The 18,088-nt window shown below is 46.0% G+C and overlaps 1 protein-coding gene across 1 annotated transcript in view; it reads right to left on the bottom strand.

Annotated features, from left to right (window-relative positions):
- Positions 1-18,088, bottom strand: part of PPP1R14C (protein phosphatase 1 regulatory inhibitor subunit 14C) — a 91,583-nt gene that overhangs the window by 48,530 nt on the left and 24,965 nt on the right. The window lies entirely within an intron of this gene.

The raw sequence follows: 18,088 nt of genomic DNA, 5'->3' as shown, positions 1-18,088 counted from the left end.
GACATACAAATTGTAGTGGGACATTATGTGGTTCTCGTCACTAAGTTATACATACCACTTAAAGATCCAGTCGATCGTATTCTTTTGTACACATTCTTTAAAGGGAAAACAGAGGTGTGCAATACAAAGGCAAATCTTGGCTCAGGCTGTGTCAAAATCCTCAGTAGGCCTATGGATCAGTTGAATAACTGTTTCATGGGATAAGAGAAGGGCAATCAAAATGGAAGAGGGATTTTGAGGGAAAAGAGATAAGGGAACCATGCCCACATCAGGCATTCAGTAAACGTCTGCCAGGGTGAGAGGCAGGGTAAGGAGGCTTAGGACAGTGGGTTTAGGGGCTTCATCACTGGAACAACAGTTCAAGGAAAAGAGGAATGAGTTATTATCAAGAAGAACTGTTCAAAACCAGAATGAGATGTGTTGGAAGATATTCCAGATCTGAATCAGCAGAGGCTGAAGGAGGGTGCCATTCCTCCTCCAGATTATAGTCTCCTTGTGTTTATTAATGTTGATTCTTGCACCCTTTCTCTGGCAATGTGACTGAAGCGGCTTTAGAAAGCTCCCCTGGGATGGGTGGGATGGATCGGGAGATTACTATGTACAAAATAGACAGTGAACTCTACTCAGTGCTCTGTGGTGACCTAAATGTGAAGGAAATCCAAAAGAAGAGGGGATATATGTATATGCATAGTTCGTTCACTTTGCTGTACAGCAGAGACTAACATAGAAAGCAAATATTCCAATAAAAAAATAAGTAAAGTATTTTGAAAAGAAAGCTCCCCTGATGACTCTGATAAGCATCAAGCTTGGGAAACACAGGACTCGGTAACCTCTAAGCTCTTCTCTCCGTGAACCAAAGCCTGGCCCTTACCTGTGGTCCAGTGGCAGCCTACACAAATGATTTTTACTTTGCAGTAAAATAGGGGATTAAGAAAGGAGACATGCAGAAAACAGCAGTGAGCACTCAGAATATTTCAGAATCTCTTTCCTTCCCACTAAAAGGCTGACTAGGTTTATAACTGTGCCCATGGCATCCTGTGGGACACTCAAGTAACACTCAAGTACAACACGAACAATTCAGGCCAGGACTTAAGAGACATGTAAATTACTACACAGAGAGGCTGGCATCCAGGTCAAGTCCACAGAATGGATGGGCAGAGTCAAAATGGACAAGTGCAAACAGTCAATCAGATCTCAAGCACTGAGTTTCTATGCTTTGGGTGGACCTGAGGCAAAGTATTCAGGACCTCTCCAAGGAGACACAGCACCTCACAAACAGGAAGCTTAGAAACAGACAAAGTGATACCGCAAACCAAGTGACTCATTCTGTACACCGAGTCTGAAAGCTCCCACCTCTGTGCATGTGGGTGTCCACACCTAGAATGCTCCTCTGTCCCCATCTAAACCCCACTCCCAGCTTAAGATCACTGTAGTGCCTGAAACCACTTCCTTCTAGAACAGCTGGCAGGGTAAGGTCTCTTTTAAAGTCTCAAATCAGGATGGCTAGAAGTGAAGAGGAACTAAAGAGCCTCTTAATGAGGGTGAAGGAAGAGAGTGAAAAAGCTGGCTTAAAACTCAGCATTCAAAAAGCAAAGATCATGGCATCCAGCCCCATCACTTCATAAATAGAAGAAGGAAAAGTGGAAACAGTGACAATTCTTGGGCTCTAAAATCACTTTGGAAGGTGACTGCAGCCATGAAATTTTAAAAGATGTTCACTCCTCAGAAAGAAAGCTGTGACAAATCTAGACAGTGTATTAAAAAGCAGAGACACCACCTTGCTGACAAAGGTCCGTCTAGTCAAGGCTATGGTTTTTCCAGTAATCGTGTATGGATGTGAGAGTTGGACCATAAAGAACACTGAGTGTTGAAGAACTGATGCTTTCGAATTATGGTGCTGGAGAAGACTCTTGAGAGTCCTTTGATCTGCAAAGAGATCAAACCAATCCTAAAGGAAATCAACCCTGAATATTCTTTGGAAGGACTGGTGCTGAATCTGAAGCCCCAATACTTAGGCCACCTCATGCGAAGAGCCAAGTCATTGAAAAAGACCCTGATGGTGGGAAAGGCTGAAGGGAAAAAGAGAAGGGGACAATGGAGGATAAGGCAGTAAGACAGTTAGACAGCATCACCAACTCAATGGACATGAACTTGAGCAAACTCTGGGAGCTAGTAGAGGACAGAGGAGCCTGGCATGCTACAGGCCATGGGGTTGCAAAGACTTGGACATGACTTAGCAACTGAACAACAACAATCAGAATGGCACTTAAATAATGATTATAAAGTAGATGGGAGGCACATGTCTTTTCTGTCATGCTATTGGGAACACTCTGAGAGTATTATACACACATAATTTATTTTCGTGTCCCTCCCAATTCTAAGCACTGCTCTTTGCACATTGTGATAATAACCAAACATTTGGCAGATAAATTCATTCCACAGATATTTATTGAGCGCCTACTATAGGCAAGGCCTTGTTCTAGGTGCTGGGAAGAGAGCAGGAAACAAAATATACAAAATCCTACCCTCCTGGGACATAAGTATGCAAAATAATGTTGAATGGAAGCAAGTGCCATAAGGAAAATTAGAGCAGGCAAGAGAGGCAGGAAGGATTGAGGTATTGCAATTCCCCAAATGTTGAGGGTTCATTGTGAATAAAGCTCTGAAGGCAGTGAGGGATTGAACCGTGAAGATGTCCAGGGGAAGAATGTTTCAGGCAGAGGAAGAGCAAGTTGCAAAACCCTAAAGAGGAAACACAAATGGCTTTGAAATGAGGACATCAGTGTGGGAGAGCAGAGTCAGTTCAGGGAAAAGAAGGGGAAGATCAGAGAGGTAAGGCCACAGATCTCATAGATCAGTATAAGGACATACACATAATCTGAATTACGGTAATGAGATCGCTCTAGCCCCTATGTTGAGGATGAAGGGGGAGGAGGCAAAGGAGGAAGAAAGGAGAGCACTAGAGCTAAAGTAATCCAGGCAAGTGAAGTGGGTGACACAGATCACAGAGGAGGAGGTCAGCTCTGGGATACTTGGAAGGCAGAGCCAATGGGGTCTGTTGACCGACGGAATACAGGATGCAAAGAGAGAATGGCTCCAAGGTTTCTGACTTGAGGAACCATTTGGATGGGCTGCCATGTCTTAGCTGAGCAAGATGGGCTGGAAGGGCAGGTGGGGGTGGGGGCGATGGAGCTGCAGATGGAGCTTGGTTTTGGATATACTGAGGCTGAGCCACCTTCTAGGCATCTAAGTGTTGATGTAGAGGATGCTGTTGGATATGGAAGGATAAACTCTGATGGAGAGGTCCAGGCTAGAGACATAAATTTGGGATTCACAAGTATATAGATGGTATTTTAAGCCATGAGACCAAATAAGAACCCCAAGAGATGGGATGTAGAAAGAGAAGAGGTCTGAGGGCTAATCCCCGAGGCCTTGAATATGTAGAAATTAGAAAGATGTCAGAGGACCAGCAAAGGGAGTGGGAAGAGTACAGTGTCTGGAAAACCAGCGGAGGGGAACAAGTTTTAAGGAGAAGGGCTGATCAGCTGCATCAGACCCTGCAAGTGAGACTGGGCCACTGCACTGAGCGCCATGGATGTGACAGCTTCCTGACAAGAATGGCCTTGGTGCAGTGCTGGAGGCAGAAGCCCCAGCTGAACACAAGTAGAGCAGGCTCCTTTTCAGTGGACCTCACACATCACTTGGCGTACTGTTGACACTCCACTCAATATTTGCGCCCTCTCAAAGAGAATACTCTCAAACTCAACATCACCTGCACCTTCAAGCCATAACGGCATTTCAGAACAGACAGTAGAGCCAAGCAGACCAGGGTCTGGGTCCTGGCACTGCCAGTTACAGGCTGTGCAACTTAACCTCTCTGCTCCTTAGTCTCCTCATCCGTAAAATGGGAATAAGGACGAGAGAGTCTACCTCACTGGGCCGTTTCAAGGATTCAATGGCATGTCCTTTGCTTAACACAGTGCCTGCTATATAGCCGGCACTTGTCCAATAAGAGCTTCTGTGAGTCTGAGGAAGTCAACTGTGGACCCAGGCCAGAGAAAAGATTAGTCTCAATTCAAATTATTTATCATATCTGAGTGATGCCTTTGTTTACAGAGTTCAGAACATTTTATTATGCAGCTTTACAGGGCGACTGGCCTCTGTCCAGAAGACTGCTTAGCAAACACTGCATCTATAGCCCCTGAGAATCCCAGACTGTTATATCTACTGATTAATAATAAAAAGGCAAAGTCCTGAACCACAGATCAGCTATGAATCAGTGACTTAGAGCCTATGTGTTTATTTTCTTCAAGAAATTTGGGTAAAGCACAAACCATCACAAAGCATAGTCCTAGTTCTGGTGGAATACTGCAAAACTAAATAAGGTAGTCCTCTTTTTTTTTTTTTTTTCTTTTCTTCAAAAGAATAATAGCTGATATTTACCAACACCTTTGTGCCAGGCACTGTGCCTATAACTTTTACAATCCAGAGTTTAAATACTTCTCATCTCAACCTAATTGTAGGTACTCATATGACAAGTGAGGAAATGAAGACTACCAGGGGTTACATGATTTGTCCTGGGTCAGGCAGCTTGACCCAAAGGTGATTGGACCAAAAATATCTTTTACCCCTCGTAATCTGCAAGTGGGATGGGGACTCAGAGCCAGAGGTGAGAAGGCCTGCTGGGCGGTCACCCACTTGGCCTTCACCTTCCTGGAGATGGTCGGTTTGGGGGCAGTGGGAGGTTACAATCCAGAACAGATCTGTGTGACTCCACAGATTCCAAAGATGAACAGGAAGGGGGTTAAATTCAGTACAGAATCAGCCAGGATTAAGATTCCAAACCATGGTTGTTGGTGTGAAGATGTCTACAACTTTTAAACTCTACCCAGAGGTAGAGGTATGCTTGATGACAAAGCATTCCTTATGTAAACATCTTGAGAGTCCCTTAGACTGCGAGGAGATCAAACCAGTCAATCCTCAAGGAAATCAATCCTGGATATTCATTGGAAGGACTGATGCTGAAGCTGAAACTCCAATATGTTGGCCACCTGATGCAAAGAACTGCCTCATTGGAAAAGACTCTGAGGCTGGGGAAGATTGAAAGCAGGAGGAGAAGGGGATGACTGAGGATGAGATGGTTGGATGGCATCACTGACTCGATGGACATGAGTTTGAGCAAGCTCCAGGAGATGGTGAAAACAGGGAAGCCTGGCATGCTGCAGTCCATGGGGTCACAACGAGTTGGACACAACTGAGTGACTGAACAACAACAAATATGCAAACATCAGTTTTAAAGCTTCCAATGGGAGCAGCCCTAGAAAGTAAGGTGAGAAAACGTTCCCTCTGAAAAAAGAAAAAAAAAGCTACAACAAATCAACATCCACGTGATGAGCTTGGCCCCAGAAATCCCTCCCAGGTAAAAGACAGCTTGATGATGTAGGGTAAGGGAGTTAGAGAAGGCGAGGCTCAGGAAAAAAAAAAAAATGAGACCAGCACTTTACAGGAACAGATCACCTTTAATGAGGTGAGAAGGGGCAGCAGTCAGATCAGTGGGCTGCTGTGCTAAGTCAAGAAGAGAGTAGGTATATATAGAAAACATATATATGTGGAGATACATCATTTTGAGGGGGTCTGTTTTTCCTCATGATTATTTTTGAGTAGTTAGCTTTCAACAACTGGGGTAAGGAATTCCTGAGACCAGCTGGAGACTGGGATCCGCTGGGAGCTGAACGTAATCAATCTTAATGTCCATTTCTTTCTTCGGGGGGAAAGTTCTTTATTCTGTATAGAGTGGTGAGGAGGACCTGGAGGGGAGTTTTAACTCCAGGCTATTTCGAGCTGTGTAGCTCTCCTTCAGATGATACATTGCAGATGAGACTCAGGTATTTCCTCAGTCCTCCACAAGGCTCCCGGAACTGCCAAATTCGATCAGGGACATGCAGGTATCTTCCTTATCCAATCAAGAGACCAGAGTCTCCCTCAAATCCAATAATAGTGACCATGAAAAATGGGACAAGGATGTCAATTAAGTCATCAAAGAACACTGTGTTCTGCGCTATTGCATTCTGACCTCCATCTGAGCTGGCACTGTGTCAACAGAAGGAAGTACATTAAGAAGCACAGGGGTGGTGAATGGGGACACAAACACGCTAACTGTATCATTCTTCATCTTGCATTCTGGAGGGAGAGGGACGGCACTGACTCTCAAGGACTGACTTCAGTTACATCCACAAAAACTAACTCAGAGGAGGGAGAACTTAGAGAATGAACAGGGGTAAATAAAACACTTGCTGTGAAGATAGTTCTTTGCTCCGGTCAACACCAATCTCCTGACGTCCCTCCTCAGTTCCCAAGTGCCCCTGCCCTCCCGGAGAGCTGCCCTGAGCAAATGACCACTGTCACCCTCCTGCTACACACCAGCCATCCACGGGCGAGTCCTGTCAATCTCAGCTCCGGGGAGCATCTGTACCCACCCCATTCTCCGCTACCCCACCTCCATCCCCTTGGTCCAGGCCACACATCCCCTCCAGCCTCCTAACTCTCTCCGGCCTTCAGCCCTGTGTACTTGGCCTGTTCTACCCACAGCAACCACACCAGTTTTCTCCAAATTCCAATCTACCTTCAAACATTTAGAAACAGAACTTACCATTTAAGAGTGCATTGGATATTTGGGAGAACGGCATTGAAACATGTAAAATATCATGTATGAAATGAGATGCCAGTCCAGGTTCAATGCACGATACTGGATGCTTGGGGCTAGTGCACTGGGACGACCCAGAGGGATGGTATGGGGAGGGAGGAGGGAGGAGGGTTCAGGATGGGGAGCACATGTATACCTGTGATGGATTCATTTTGATATTTGGCAAAACTAATACAATTATGTAAAGTTTAAAAATAAAAAAAAAATTTAAAAAACAAAACAAACAAACAAAAAAGAGTGCATTGGATAAATATTTGTCTGACAATCTAATTAAACCCTTAACCAAAAGAAGACAGATTCAAGTAGATTATCCCACCATAAAAGCAGTAGATTAATCTGTTCTAAATTAGAAACACTTAATGCTTTAAGAACAAAGTTAAATTTTCACAAGACAACAAATGGTAGCCATCACCTAATAAGATAAATAAATCTTGATAATAAACAGATCTCTCTCCACTGTAATTGAATCTGAGAATATAATATTCTCCCTCAGTCTTTTAACATAGTTGAATTTTCTGTGTGAGTGAAAAATACTGGAAAAGATGAGATTTAAATGTGGTTATTTGGCGTAAAGGGCTTCCCAGGTGGCTCTAGTGGTAAAGAACGCACTGGCCAATGCAGGAGACACAAGACACACGGGTTCGATCCCTGGGTCAGGAAGATCCCCTGAAGAAGAGAATGGCAACCTATTCCAGTATACTTGCTTGGGAAGTCCCATGGACAGAGAAGCCTGGCACGCTACAGTCCATAGGGCCTCAAAGCATCAGACACTACTGAAGCGACTTCACACACACACACACACACACACACACACTCGGTGTAAAATAAAACTTTAGGTTTAAGACAGCAATACTGTGCAGAGTCATTAGTTGTGGAAATATAAATCATACCAAGAAGGAAAGCATGTGAAACAAAAAATCATGAATAAATCCAGAACAACTTTTAAAAGTATCCAACCTGACCATTTCACTCCCTTGCTTCAATATCTGACTAAACTCAAAATTCTGACTCCTTGACTTGCCTACAATGCTCTCCTGGTCTGACTCCACCAGCTTCATTTTATGCCTGAAGCGGCCGTGCAGGCCTGTGAGCACTTTCTGAAGTGCCAGTCCCCCTTTCACAGCGGGCCAGCTGGCTTCACAGCCTCCCAATCAGCGCCTGGGAGAGGCCTGATCTGCCCACTGCCTCTGGGGCCCAACTCCACCTTTATTCATCAGCCCAGGGCTTCCCTCTGCTGCTTCTCTCAACCATGAATCACATAACCATAGAATACTATGAGATTATTAATGCAGGCTTACCTGATGTGGCGTTTATCCATACAATGACAAGCCCACCTAGTTGTCATGATGAAAGGCCATATAAACAATCCCTGGCAAAAGCCTGATGAAATATCTGAATTAATTCAGTTCGTCACTCAGTCACATGGACTCTTTTGTGACCCCATAAGGGGCTTTTGCTGTAAAACACTCCCCTTGAAGCTTGGTTCTAGATTACACAGGACACACGCTCTTCACACTGCAGAGTGATTTCCTTCAACAAGGATGGGAAGGCTGTCCCGAGAGCCCTGGAAGACCCTCACAAAGGAAAACCCCATGTGTGAAGCTTCCTGGGATTAATTTTTCTCCTTGACTACATTAAATAATGATTTAATATGAGGGTAAAGATGTAGCAGGAGCAATCCCTTTGAGGAGTGACAGTAACACTCCATGTATTAGCAAAATCTCTCTGCAAATATTCTGGTAGCTCCTTCCTGGTATAGGGCGGGTCTGCACTTTGCTGCTCCCTCTGAAGTTAGGGCCGATAAACTGGGTGGGGAAGTGCTGTGCACCCTGTCTGCTAGAAGCTCTAAGAGCCATGGATGACTCACATGCCACTGGATCTGCTTTGTTAATTGTGTCCAAGGGGGAGCCCCATCGGCCTGGGCCCGCGTGACAAGGAGGAGCAGAACCCCCACATCAGCCAAACTGGATACACCGCACAAGTGAGAGCTATGATTTGTTGTTTCAGACCACTGAAATTTGGGGTCACATCTGATTGCTTCTTGGGTGGCACTCATGATAAAAAGCCCAGCCTGCCAACACAGGAGACATAAGAAACATGGGTTCCATCCCTGAGCCAGGTAGATTTCCCTGGAGGAGGGCATGGCAAACCACTCCAGTATTCTTGCCTGGAGAACCTCATGGACAGAGGAGCCGGGCGGGCTACAGTCCATGGGTTCTCAAAGAGTCAGACATGACTGAGCACAGCAGCACAAGCAAGCTGATTGCAACATAACCTAACCTATCATGACGGATAACGCTGATTTGTCACTGATTGTTGGAATTTAAAATCGTCATCAGTTTCCTATTACAGACTAGGAGTCTGCAGAACTGTTATGCAGTAGCAGCCTTCAGACTGGGAAGCCCTGAGTCCCACACCCAGCAGGGGACTAGGCAGGGAACCTCAGCTTCCTTCAATCAACAATTACTTGCTGATACACATTGTCAGACCCTGGGCTAAATGCGAGGGGTACCGTTGACTATTGCTGGAAAACTGTTCTGGTGGCTGTGAGGAGGGTCCCTGTGGCAAGTTGGACAAAGTTGGGAAAACAGCGAGGTAGTTGGCAGGGCCAAGAGCAAAGGACAAGAAGCCTGGGGCCTCAGTCAGAGCAGCTCAGCATGTGTCCATGACGATGAGAGTAACTGGGTGATCAGAGCTGACTATGGCCAGGTACTTTCCAAGTACTTCACACCATTAACTCCTCTCAGCCTCACAGCCAGCCTATCAGATAGGCAGAAACCACAGCTGTCATTTCATGGATAAGAAAAGTGATAAGGAAAGAAGTTCAACAACTCACCCGAGGCAATCCAGTGAGGCTGAGAGGTAGGGATGTGGGAATGCAGACATGAGAAATTAGCTATCTTAATAATAATCTGAAATTAAAAGGGGAAGAGATCTGTAACAGAATGTGACAGCTAAGATCCAACCACAGACGGTATAGTTAGCCAAGAGAAGGCCCTGGCTGCTCACCCAGGAATCAAAGGAAAGAAGGGAGAATTAGTCATCCTCTCCCCCAAAGGATGAGTCACGACCAAAGCCTCTCTTGATTGTATCTCAGCCAGGCCATGTGGGCCAGCTGCGGTCTGCTCAAAGACATAGTTCATTCATTCACTGACTCATTCACAAATCTTTTGGGGTGCCTGCCACGTGCAAGGAACTGTTGGACATTCAAATGCACAATCATGAGTGACCCGTGTAGTGGCTGCACTCCAAGAGCCTTTCCTCCAATGAAGAAGACAAACTGGGAGTGAGGACTCCCCTGGGTAAAACAGAGGTCACTTATCCAGATCTTTGGCAAAGAGAAGCTCTAAACGTGCCAAAAAGTAACATCCCCCAAATTGCAAGCGATGGCAGATCACACACATGGCCGTAAAGGGAATGCAGTGGGGATGGAGACAGAGTCGGGCATCCACGTTTCCCTGGAGGAGGTTGGATCTGCCCAGCCAGGAGAAGGCAGCTTGCCCTCTAACAGGAGGAGGTGTCAGTGAGTGCTAGAGTCCCTCTGTGCTCCACACGAGAGTCACCGCAGCTCAAAGACGTGACGGGCCGAGTGCAAAGCCCCTCCTGCAAGAAAGAACATCACATTCTACCTGGGAAAGATGTCCACCAGGGGCATTTACTGTACTCAGACACAAGACGACACCTGCAGATTAGCTCATGGAGAGCCCAGACACTAACTGCTGATCCGTCTATGACAAAGAAGACAATGATCTTCAATCTGCCCGATTTAGTGGTGCATCAAGTTTTGACAACCAATCCTTCTTCAAAAGCTGGATGAATCACTGACCTGACACTCAAAGGGACTACTCAGAACTTGAGAAACCTGTGAACGGTCAAAAGGAGAGCCTCACACCAGAGCACGTCTCTTCTGCTTTTCTCAGATGTTCTAAGTAAACACTTAGTAATGTCTGCAATCAGTGTGAGAGTTTATATAAATCACTGAAACTTGTCTACCTTTTACTCACTCATCTCAAGAAATTTCCCAGTTTAGTGACACAGGTAGAAACCAACACTCAGATGCTCGTCATAGGTTTGTAAGAACTCTCCATGTCCTATGACATTTGGAAGGAAACCACAGCTGTCATTTCATGGATAAGAAAGGATAAGAAAAAATCCATAAGGAAGGATTTTTCTGAACACTGAACTTCCCTGAAGTCCTAAGACAAAATATATTTTATTTTTCATTCCATTTCCATTCTGTGGAGAAAGACAGAATTTATAAACCCATTTTCACCAACTTGTTTTCCTTTTTCTAATTCTAGAGCTAGGTGTACTATAGAAAATTCAAGTGAAATTTATGACTAACATTAGCTAGACTTGCTTGCTAATAATCCAAGATAACTCATTTAAAAAAAAAATCACTCCCACTGAAATGTGAAAAGTCTCAACTATACAGCAGTTATGAAAAGGATAATCCATAGACCAGCAGAATATTTGCACCTTAAATGGTCATTTATGAGTTTCTACAGTGATAGCATGCTTCCTTGGTGACAGGTACTGTACAGTGTACCTTACATATATGTATCATCTCATTTAATCCTCACACTGATCCTATAAAGTAGGTATACACCTTTATTATCCTCACTTTATAGTTAAGCAAACAAAGAGGCTGAGTAACTGGCCCCAAGGCACACAGCTTGAAAATGACAGAGCCAGATTCAAACCCAGGAGGTCTGAATGTTGAGTATGCGCCGTTGGCCATACCAAACTAAAAGTGCTCTGTTACTGATCCTAACCAATTTGATAAAAATGGCTCAGTTTAGTCAAATGACAAGACTAAGTTTTATTTTTCTTTAATAACGTTTATACCCAAGCTAGTTAGCTGCATGGTCCATGTCAAGCCGAGCATTTCTAAAAAATGGATGCTTATTCTACCTCTTGCATCCAACTTCCCACTGCTTCTAGCAGCTGCTACAGAAGAAAAAGAAGAAAGGGGTAAACATACTGCAAACGATTTACTGCACAAGGTAATTTTATTTCGCGGCTCAAATTAGAGGAGCAATGAAAAAGAAAACCTGTCAGAGCCCCAACTCAAAAATAAATCATCACATTAAAGAAAGATCTTAACAAAGATACTCACAAAGTGTGCGTGTTTGTTAGGTAGATGGCTCACACAGACTCAGAGCAACCTCTCTCTCCAGAGAGCTCCAGTTAAGGCGAAGGACAAAGCATCTTATTATGTTTAGAAAGAAGAGGGCTAGGCTCCTATGTGACATTTTTTCCTAATTAAGGCATAACCCAGGAAACCATTATGTGCAAGAAACCTTTTTTTTTTTTTTTTTTTTTTTTAATTTTAGAAGTGCCACATCTGGGGAAACAGGAAACCGCGAAAGTGACGAGCCAGGGTAACAGAGAAGAACATGAATAACTAACAGTTACACATTCAAGTCAAGATTGTTTAAAGGTTCAACCATACTATTAATATTTCTCCTCTAAGGACAGTCTACATCCTACAGCAGAAAGGAAGGGAAAATGCCCACCAGTGCCTCCCCTCACTGAAAAGTACCCTCGAATGTTCGGGAGAGGAGCCGATTGCCCATCAGGCTGAGCGATCCTTATCAAAACAATCTCAACGGCCAGCCTCACCGGACTCAGTGATAAACAGAGGAAAGCAGAGAGAAGAAAAACTGCGCTTCTGAGGACAGGCCTCATCGATTTAACTTTTAAAAAGATACATTATCACTTACTACTAAATTTAAATCTGACCATGAGTTCCTAAGGGAGAAGATATAGTTGGTCGACCTTCCTCTCCCCCAAATAAACCTAAACTTTGACAGTCCGTCCTTACTTTGGAGGCACTGTGATAAGAATGTGGACATTAATTTTTCTAGTGATGATGCAGATTGGCAGAGTCATTTGTTATTTCAAGCAGAGCCCCTCTGAGACCGGATGATACAGTTCAGTATCAGCACTCAGCCCTTCAAACCGCACACAGGCTTCCTTCAAGTTAAGCCTGTGGTTTTTATACTCATCCACCCCTCCCGCCAGTCACACTGTTCAGGGATAGTCCCAAATCTCTGCAAAATTACCCAATGGCACTCTGATCGCCATGTCACACGTGCTTTAGGAGCTCATACTGACGCTTCCTCCTGCATCTCCCACTGAAGTGACTCCAGGGAAGTCCTCCAAACACGCACTCAAAGCATCACTTCCGAGAAGGGTTTGTATGGCTGCGGCAAGGTTTACATCAGAGAAAACCAAAGGTGAAATGAGGAGCTCTTGAGATTTTCCTGAATGTGCGGATTCCTTTCTGCAATTCTGGATGAAATATTAAACTACCACGCCTGACAGTCCCAAGTACTTACATGTCGTTAAAGCACTTTCCCCAGATGCTATTACGCATTGCTCTAGTGACAGCTCTTTCATATAAGTGGGAACTAATTTCCCCATTTCATGATGAAGAAACTGAGGCTCAGAGAAAGAGGTTATTTGCTCACAGTCACACAACCAGAACCTTGTATTAGTTTTATGCTGCTGCTGCTGCTAAGTCACTTCAGTTGTGTCCGACTCTGTGCGACCCCATAGACAGCAGCCCATGAGGCTCCCCCGTCCATGGACTGCAGCCTACCAAGCTCCTCTGTTCACGGGATTTTCCAGGCAAGAGTACTGGAGTGGGGTGCCATTGCCTCCTCCAAGCCTTCTCCGAAGTTTATGCTATTCAACCTCAAATATAATAATAGTTGCCATTTCCTGAGAGCTTAGCATCTACTAGACACCATGAGTGCTCAGAGTCAGATCTGACTCTGTGCAACCCTATGGACTGTAGCCTGCCAAGCTCCTCTGTCCATGGCGTTTTCCAGGCTAGAATATTGGAGTGGGTTGCCATTTTCTCCTCCAGGGAATCTTCCCGACCCAGGGGTTGAACCTGTGTCTCTTGCATCTCCTGCATTGGCAGGTAGATTTCTTTACCACTGAGCCACCTGGGCGCTTTATTGCCTAAATCATCTTAATTCATTCTCACAACATCCTTTTCATGACTCCCAATTTTACAGATGAGGAAACCAAGGAGCAGGGAGGCTAATTTCCCCAAGACTGTACAGTCACTATGTGGCCCAGTTGGGACTCAAACTTTCCTCTTCCTCACTCACTATGCATGATTTTACCCTTCAGTTTCACCACAAACACACTAAAAATAATCAGATGATGTTTCTTCACCCAAATATAAAATCATCACCATGAATAATGGCAATTATTTTAATAGCTCATGAACCAACAACTGAGTTTTAACACGAGATGCATATTTGAGTATTAAGACTCTAATTAAGGGCAAATCTGCTGGGTTAGTTTCCATTTAAGAAGACAGGCCAGTGCTTAGGCCTCTTTACTGGGCTCTTCAGCCCCCTGGGGGCCATTTCCCTCACTGAGGATGAAGGTCCCAAGGCTGGAAGTCTCTTCCCTCCCTGGGCCCCTCCCCAGGCCTCCCCACTCTGAAGACAGCAAACACCACAGGCCTCGCTTCCTCCTCAGAGGAAGTGGGCTGGGAGAGGAACTGGGGAAGCAGAACAGGGTTTTGAAGGGGACTTCTCCACTCAGTGATGGAGACAGTCTCGGAAGTCAATAAGCAGAGTTGGCGGGCTTTCCCTGGAGAACGTGCTGTGCCTGCAGCACCCAACGGGTACACAGATCTGCTCTTCAATCCTTCTCTGTGGATGGAGAGACAAGTCAGCTGTGAGAGCTGAAAACTTGCATATCAGGGATCCCAGAAGCCTCCGGATCTCCTCAGGCTGGGTCAGAGTTAATGGGCGCTTCATCTCAGATTATCGCTTCCACGCATAGTAACACAACAACCAAAAGCATAAAGATCCTCTTCAGTGTTCCTGACCCAGGATTTTGTAGCGTCGTGACTGTTCCGACAGCCAGGTGTAACTTCAATTCCAAAAAATGAAAGCAGAAACCAAGCCACCATGGTAACGAGTCTATGACTAGGCTTTCCTTAGACACGCAGTCATCTCTTGGGCACTCTTCCACCAGGTCTATCCATCTGTCATGCTGAACGTGCTAACACTGAAGAACTGAACTTCAAGGGATGGTCGGGCATAAAAGGAGAACGACAAATCTCCAGCTGCTGCACCCGCTTCCCCCTCCAATCAGAGCCTGAGTCTCCTGAGATTTCTCCAGCCGGCCTTGCCTCTCTCTGTCAGCCCCCTTAAGGGCTTCACTGTCCTCATGGCCCCCAACACACTCCTCTGCCCACACTTGGGTTTTCCTCCAGTCTTCCACATGGGCCACATTATCAGACAGACCAGACCCTTCATCCCGACCTCCCATCGCTGTTCCTAGGTGTGCCCAAGACAGGTCCCCACGAGCCTTCCCAGGGGGATGCAAGAGCCTCCTCAGGGTACCTGTGTTCAAAGGGCACTAGAGGGCCCAAAACATCTACAACAAACCCAGCAAGTCATCTGTCAGGAACGAGGGTGAAGTTTACAGGCTGGGAACACAGATACCAGAATTTCTGGTGACAGGAAGGCAGCAAACGGGACGTGGAGTCAGGAACTTGGGAAACCAGAAGGTAGAGGGACAGGGCAAATGACATGCAGGGTGTGGCCCGATCACTGGCCTGGGGTGGCACCTACCTTAAACAATTCCCGTAGTGGGTGGCGGCGTGGAGCCCCAAGGACCAGGGCACACACAGGAACCCTGCTGGGAGATGGTGTCACAACCCACAGCCTTGTGGGGAAAGTGTGTTATGACCGAGATAAAACCTTAAACCAATGAGCAACTGAACAAAGTTCATCCCACAGCCGAGGCCAGGAGCAAAGAGGAAGGACACAGACAGCCAAGAGAAGCCCACCTTCCTCATCCAAGACAGGGCCTTGACGATGAGGTCTGTCCCATCTACCTGCTGGGAGGGTCACTGGGCCACCCTGGCTGCTGGTGTTTGGATGTAGGTCCAATTGGTCCAATTACAGTAACTGCCTCACCCAGCCTCTGCCTTCATCTATAGAAGAAGATACGCAGCAGGATGGAAAGAAGAAGGCATCACGGGGGCTACCCCATCCCTACAGTGGAATCACTGCATCTCCTGATAGCCCCTCGGACACACCTCACATGACCCGGTTTCCCTTCTTTGCTGTCAGCAGACAGGGTCCAGGCCTCGGTCACACGGCAAGGATTTTTACCTCTTATCTACCAAGATAGTTCCCTTCCCAATATAGACTTGACCTTAAAGTGCCACTAAGACCCACATGTGGACCCAAACTACCACTTTGGTTTCCTTCTCTTCTCCCCAGATCCCTTTGCAGAAACAACGGGTACACAGCGGTGCATCTTAGTCTCTCTAGACTGTCCAGATGCTTCTCCTGAAAGCACTTCCCCCTCGGCCAGTCCACAGTGCAAGGACACGGCCTGAGTTCTCTCTGCTGACCAGCAAGACGGTGCTTAACTGTGTTCAGAGGGCACCAGAGGGCCCAAAACATCTGCAAGAAAACCCAGCAAGTCATCTGTCAGGAACTAGGGTCACGTTTGCAGGCTGGGAACACGGATATTAGAATTCCTGGTAAAAAGGAAGGCAGCAAACAGGACGTGGAGTCAGGAACTTGGGAAGCCAGACAGTAGAGAGACGGGGCAGCTGACACATGGTGCGGCTGGGTCACTTGCCTGGGGTGGCACTCACCTTAAAAAATTCCTGCAGCTCTTTCATCTCACTTCTTTGAGGGGCCTCATTAGTCAGTGTAAAACCCACTGCCTCACCCCCAGGGTCCCCCACACAGCGAACACGATTCTCAACGATTCAGACTCCCCTCCAAGTCCTCTGCTGAACCCAGACACCTGCACAGTGGCAGGGACCTGCCTGACATGCGCCTCACCACCAAGAATGGCTTGAAAGAAAAATCTCACTTCCCTGACCCAAAAAACTTTTGTTTAAATGTGGACTAGCTGAAGATGATCATAAGAGCTCTACTGGCTCCCACGGCACCAACCCACTAATCCTCTGAAATAGCCATAGAAAGCAGAGCACAAATTAGACAAGGAACAACTCCTTCACAAGAGCTAAGGAAGTTCTTGCATTTATGCAGCCTGAACTTGGTACTTTAAGTGTCTGCACCGACGGAAACAGGATGCTACTTTTCTGTCATCCCTTTGGCACTAAGACTGATAATCAAGGGGAAAGTTCAGTTTAAACCAAAGATACTGTCTCGAAACAGGAAACAAGACAAGAGGTTCCTTTTCCAAGGGAGTCAGATACAAACTGTACCATAATTATCCTTCTTTATCCTTGATTTTTTTTGGGGGGAGGGGGGAGCCACCCCAAGTGGCACATGAGATCTTAGTTCTTTGACCAGGGATCAAACCTGGGGCCCCTGCAATAGAGGAAGCACAGAGTCCTAACTACAAGGCTTCCAGGGAATTTCCCAAGCTTGATTTTTAGGAACCATTCCTGGTTTTGTAACTCAAGGAGGCCATGGGTGCCCCTTGGGACTTCCCAAGGTGGCTCAGATGGTAAAGAATCTGCCTGCAATGCAGGAGACCCCAGTTTGATCCCTGGGTCAGGAAGATACCCTAGAGAAGGAAATGGCAACCTACTCCTATATTCTTACCTGGAGAATTCCAGGGACAGAGGAGCCTAGCAGGTTACAGACCTTGGGGTCACAAAGAGTCAGACACAACTGAAGCGCCTTAGCATGGGTGCCCCTTAGAGATGAAGACAGCCTCCAGGGTGGCTTATCCAGACCAGTCAGCAAGTGACTGTCAGCGTCATACCCCAGCCCCACATTCCACCACCTAGCGGTGTCCAGCAAGGTTTCATCCCAGTCACGAGAACTCTTCTCCCCGCCACCCTCAAACCAGGTAACCCAATCAAAGGATAAACCCACAAGAAAGGGCGGGACCCCCACAGGCTGTGACAGGCTAGAGCTCCACACATTTCCAGAGGGGTTTTAAATTCTTTCTTAGAGTAACTAGTGACTTACATGTGGATGGTTTAGAAATCCTGTTATCAAAGGGAGAACTTCAGAAAGCTCAGGACCCACTGGAGTAAACCAAATGGTGATTAAAATACCACAAGTATTTTTCTTTTTTTTGAACCTGTGGTACAAACGGCTCTTCCCAAACACACCAGTGGTAAGACCTCTGAGTTTTACTTTAACCGTTTCTGCTGAAATAAACAATCAGCCTGCAACCTCGTAGAGTCAAAAGCTGTGTGTTATGGTTACCAAGTAACGCAGGGTTTGGATGCTGTAAAATGATTAAGCGTTAGAACAAACAAACTGCACGAAGTGAGAGCTCTGGTAACTGCCTGCATTCCTGTCGGGGGACCAAACCGCCACCCAGAAATGTCAGTGACTTCCTTGCAGTGAGAAATGCCCACAAATGCCAAGCTAGGGAGCTCACCTTTATTTGTGCTTT

The sequence above is a fragment of the Bos indicus genome, chromosome 9, assembly GCF_029378745.1.
Source record: "Bos indicus isolate NIAB-ARS_2022 breed Sahiwal x Tharparkar chromosome 9, NIAB-ARS_B.indTharparkar_mat_pri_1.0, whole genome shotgun sequence".
In the NCBI taxonomy this organism is placed as follows: domain Eukaryota; kingdom Metazoa; phylum Chordata; class Mammalia; order Artiodactyla; family Bovidae; genus Bos; species Bos indicus.
This window is presented reverse-complemented; position numbering and strand designations above follow the sequence as displayed.